Source organism: Cryptomeria japonica, chromosome 11 (assembly GCF_030272615.1).
Source record: "Cryptomeria japonica chromosome 11, Sugi_1.0, whole genome shotgun sequence".
Lineage (NCBI taxonomy): Eukaryota > Viridiplantae > Streptophyta > Pinopsida > Cupressales > Cupressaceae > Cryptomeria > Cryptomeria japonica.
Genome location: NC_081415.1, coordinates 39,412,036 through 39,418,035, shown reverse-complemented (window position 1 = coordinate 39,418,035; position 6,000 = coordinate 39,412,036).

Sequence of the window (6,000 nt, the reverse complement as noted above, 5' to 3'; positions counted from 1 at the left end):
CATTTTTCTATTTGAGAGACAAGTTAGGGGAATCCACCCCTCCTAATGGGAATTAGATGCATTAAGTTGCATCAATCCGATGGACTACACAATTTTATCCTTTTTGTCTGGATTAATGAGTTTATGCTACTCCTTTGATGGAGTAGTGTGTTTATGGTTCATTTGAGCTAGTTATAATCATGATTTGTTCATCTAAGGGGAGAGTAAGTTTGGGTTTTTATTTTAAGAACCTTTATCGTTGATGTCAAAGGGGAAGACAAAACATGAGAAAAAGTGTCTTATTTTTTGTTGGTGAGCTTGATCTTAGGAGGAGGTTTGTTGGAGATGTTTTCTTTCTTTACATCAAAATTGTTTTTCACATCCATATGTTGCCATCAATGCCAAAGGGGGAGATTGTTGGACATTGTTGCACCTAGAATATGTTGTTGTCATTGATGTCAACATATTCATGTGATTTATTGCTCTAGTGATTGCAGATTGGTTTATTGGGATCATGGTTCAGTATATGGAGTATTTCTAGTATCATTATATCTTTTTGTATTTGTTTGAATTATGTGAGAGCTTAATTGATCATATCATATGATTCAATTTATAGTTTGGTTCTCTTGATGAATACTTTGCAGAGTTTGGTATTTACTCCGATATATTTTGGTGTCATCAGATCTTGAGCTGAGTCTTTGGGATTTTGTTTGTAATGTTCATGTGTATCTTCATTTAAGATGCTTTATGATTTGGTGCTCTGCAAGTTATCTTTCCTCATGGTAGTTTCTCTTGTTTGAGTGTTCTTGAGTTTCAGATGTTGATCAATGAAGATTTGGTAAGCGGTGTTGGTGCAGCTATTATAGATGATTCTAACATTCTTGTTGGTGTTTCCTAATTACGTACTATTTGTTTTGATTATCTTCATTGATCGTTGTGCATGGTTTTTGTGTTTTGTTTATCTGATGGTGTTTTTCATCCTATATGAGACCTATTTTATGGTGTACCGTGTTGTCGTTAATCTTGGAGTTGATTCTATTGGTGTTGTGTTTGATTATTTGATTTAGGTCCATGCTATGTCATGCATATCATTATATTGGTCTGGTGGTTCTCATATGTCTCGTGTGATGTAATATTGTAATTATGAGTTGAGGGTTTAGCCGACCTTCTATTCAACACTGATAAATTGTATAAATAGATTGTATAGTCATGTAATTTGGGTATGTGTGAAGTGTCTATATTTATTAGAGAATGCTAAAGGTGTGAAAAATTTAATATATCCTTTGGCATTGTAATTGAGAAGAGATTGAAGTGTTGCAGTACAAAATAATGTGCTTAACCAAAGCTGTCATCAGGAATTTACATATGTTATTCTTTCAGTTCATTTGATTCCGGATTATTGTCTGAATATTTTGTAAGTCAGTGAGACTTCCTTGTGAGGTAGTGAACCTTCCTTGAGGCTTGTAGCCTTCTTTTTTATTATATTTTGAGAAGTTGTGTCTAGGTAGTGAGCTTGAATTCATGTAAATTCCCCATTATAATTATTTTCACATATTACTACAGAGTATCATCTTATTGTGGGTAGGTTCCCACCATAGTTTTTCCCTTACCGAGGTTTTCCACATTAAAATATCGGTGTTATGTGTTGTGAAATCAATTTTCTTATCTTTGTTATTGCTACAGTTAATCAGATTTACATTTAAGGTTAAGTTTGCTAAACCGGTGACAACTAATTCACCCCCAACTCTCGATTTTACTTCATTGTTGTTGCCAACAATAATATTATTTTCCCTTATGGGTTACGTCCTCTTTGTCTCAATCTATTTTTAAATCCATTGTTAAGGGTAAATCCTCTTTACATCAGAGCCTCATTTGTAGATTGTATGATATTTACTTATCTTTTTTATATAGATTTAAGGTAGAGGGCTTCAAAATTACTCATAAAAACAAAAAATTCAACCTTAGAACCCTAATTTGATGAGTTTTTCTTACAATCTCATTATTCTCCTAATGTTACTCCAAACCCCTTTTTATCCTTATAAATTTCAAGTTAGACCTCCAACCAAAAATATATAAGATTTTTTAAATACCCATTATCCTCATCCATATCATAGAGGAAAAACATAGAACTTGCCAAAAAAGGTTCCTTAGTATTCAATCATTCTCAAACCTTCTCTCACAATGGGATTAGAGTTTAAAATATCTTTTTATACTATTATAATCACATTTAAACTTCCCAACCTTTCAATTTATAGCTTATGACTCGGTTTCATATTCGATGTTTTGCAATTTTGATAATATTTAGCAAAAAGTGACAATACCTTGCAACTTGACTCTCCAATCCACTTGATGAGCTAATATTGATTCAAGCACACATGAAATATTTTTTAAGGACCTTATTACATGATTAAAACATTACGTAAAATAAATATTTACAAAATGGCCTCATGGAGGGATATAGTCCATCAAGTGCTCGTGCACCACTTTTCCCCCTTCTAGTGGGGTCCCTTCAATTGAGATTGGGTCTACTTATGACCTGAATTTATATGTGGATCTTTTTGTTACTCCTAATTTTTTGGAAGTGTCTCATTTGGGTTCTAAAATCCCCATTAGGAAAAACCCTATGAGTATGGCCAAATTTAAGGCCAGTGCTGCCACTAAAAATGACTAAGATGTGGATACCCAATTTGAGATGCAACAGAATATGGAAATTGCTAATGATTTTGGCTCTAAGTCTCTCTCTTTGAATGATTTAGATTCTTTGGATACGATGGAGTTATATTGGTCCAATTGAAAACTAGTGCTAACCCTAGCCCTTCCCCCTAAAACCCTCCTCCCTCTTCTAATACCAATCCCCCAAGCTCAATCTCAGTCCTTACTAAAATTGTGAAGGACCTACATGAGGACATGCAAAGATAGGATGACCTGTTAAAATGGCTCTTTGCATAGATAAATGTGGCCATAAAAAAGATCAATCAGTTGGAGGCTATGGCTAAGGCAGAATCGAGGGATAACACTTGGGTGGATGATTTGGATGAAGATGGAGTTTGGAAAACTACCGATGACCTTGTTGGCTCCATGGGAGGCAATGCTTATTCCATAGTAATTTATAGGATCATCCTACTTTATAAATAGCACCCTCTTTGATTTGATAACCAAATTTATCTTTATAAACTCTAGTACTAGATGCACACCTTACCGTGACCTCCTTTTTAGTTGGCATAAAGCTGCTATCTTTCAATAATACCATAAATGTTTTTTTTTGATCTTCTGGAGCATTGAGATCCTCTAAGGATTTTCATTTCCATTAATAGAGGTCATCCAGCTAAGTAATTACGCCATAATCTATCACTCCTTATCCCCAAGATTGCAAGGTCTCAATTTTTAACTCTTCCATATTTGGATGGGCATCAAGAATATCACAATTATCCCATGAGTCAATCCAGAAAGTGCCTCTTTGACCATTTCCAAGCTCTCAAGTTACATGCTTGCAAATAATATCCCTACATTCCAAAATAAAATTATAGATTGCTAAACCTCTCAAGAGATCCCTTATTGTTAAAATCTATATGAAATCATCAAAATCTAATTATTTCTTCCTTAATTATCTGACCCATTTTTTTATCAATATTGACATATAGATTCCAAACTAATTTTCTTACCATTGCTAAATTCATCACAGCAGGCTATTTAATTTCGGATCTGCCAACAATTTTCGGGGTGCAAACCATATCCCAAGCAACAAATGGACATTTATTTTGGTCACTAGTGCCACTATAGATTAATCTCTTCATGATCTTATTTATCTCTTCATCCACTACCGCTAGGACTTTTAAGCATCAGATTGAATAAAGCAGAATTGAAGAGAGAACTGCTTTACTAATCCATAATTTTTCTTTTGAAGAAAGCCATTTACCTTTTTCACATTCCCATCTTCTTAGAGTGGTGGTTAATGAGGTTTTCCCAATACACTTTCTTATTAATACCCATGAATAATGGAGTTCCTAAGACCCTTCCCATGAAATTTTTTACTTTTAAATTTAAAATTCTATCTAGCATCCTTTGGAGACTAGGTTGGGTGTTAAGAAACAATACTTCTGATTTCTTCCAATTAATCTATTGTCTTGAAGCCCTATAGTATGCATTTTTCAAGGAATTTTTTTATATTCGTTGATTCCACTCTACTAGCTTATCAAAATAAGATTGTGTGATAAAAAAATTGCTGATGAGACACAACTTCCATGCCATCACAACATGTTGGCATTTTGATGATGTTTTGATTGTCATTGATGGACACACACTTTCTTGATGTATGAGTTATGCTCAATTGGTAATTGTTCCAACTGGTATTGTGTATTATTGAATGTATAGTCTTTAGACTATCGGTATTTTGCAAAAGATGATTTACCGGTCATAGATTGACTGAAGATCCCAAGCGGTATGAAGACCCCAAGCGGTTTGAGGATCTCAAGCAGTACGAAGGACCCAAGTGGTAGTTAACTTTTGATTAGAACACTACGATCTTCCAGTCTTCATTTTTGACAACCGGTAATCGGTATATTGTATTAACTGGTATATATCTGTGATGAGTTACCAATTGGTATTACTATAATGTGTGATGAGTTATCATCCACTGACACTTTGGCAGTGTGTTTGTATTGTGTTACCAAATGTGTCCAAATGCACTATACCTAGGAACATGTAGTCTAATTCTATTGGACCGACATGAAATCAGATTCCTTTATAAGGACATCATGTCTAGGGTTTGCATGTATGAGATAGAGAAGAAAAGGTTATTATGCATGATCAGTGAAGAGAATATTAGGTCTATGTGAAGAGATAGAGTGTTGAGATATTGAAGACTAAAGTAATGCTGAAATACATTAACACATGGATCTAATTAAGCATATTGTGCTATTATATAGATCATTCACTTGTTGATTACTAATATCTTTGACAAGTCTGAAACCCTTAACCGGGTAGGCTCAGCAAAGCCTTTGTAAATCCTCTAACAAGGTAGTTCACAACTGTGGATTCAAAATCCTTTAAGAAGGTAGTCTTTAATAGGACTTATCTCCTAACAGAGATCTAGATTCCTAACAAGATCTGTTCTAGTGAAGAATATTGTATAACCTTAACCAGTCTGGTTACTATTCTGCAGATAGTTACTTGTGAGTTTTTGCTCACTGTGGTTTTTCCCATTTGGGTTTCCACGTCAAATATCTTGTGTTATGGTGATTGTGCTTTTGTGGGTGAATGCTTTGTTTTCTATTTGGTTTGCACTTATCTAAACTAGTTTATTAGTGAATCTATTGCACTAGTTATCTACTAAATTGTTTAAAAGTTTGATTACAGTATTTTTTGGTATACTAATTCAGCCCCCCCCTCTTAGTATTCATCAATTGGTATCAGAGCCAACCTTTCTATAAGTCTAACCACTTGGAAGGATATATGGGGAAATATAGTGTGAGGGAACTTATTCACCATCTCACTCAGACTGAGAGAGCCTATGATGAACTCAAAGTCAAGTATAAAGCCTCTTTGGCCAAAAGAAGAGAGCATGCTGAGAAACTGATGGAACTCACTCAAAATAGCTCTTCTGATGAAGCTGACATGGATGCCCTAGTTGAAGAAGTTGAAAAACTAAATGAATCTAAAGCCAATCTGAGAAAGGAGTTGGAATGACTGACTATTAGAATGTGTCAAGAGCTTGAGAGCAAAAGGAAAGTTGAAGATCTGGTAAAAGACAAAGATCATGAGATCTTGAAGCTGAAGCAAGAAATCAGTACCCTTACCGCTCATCTCTAGGTGAGTAAAGTGGAAAAATAAGTAATACAAGGTGAACTAAACATGGCTATTTATGAGAATGCAACCTTGATGGAATCCAATGCTACTATTTCCAAGGAACTTACTGAGTCAAAGGAAATACTTGCCAAATTCAATCAGAGTATTGCTAATCTAGAGCAAAAGCTGGAATCAGCAAAGCTAGTAAAGAATACCACTGGACTTGGTTTCTCTAGA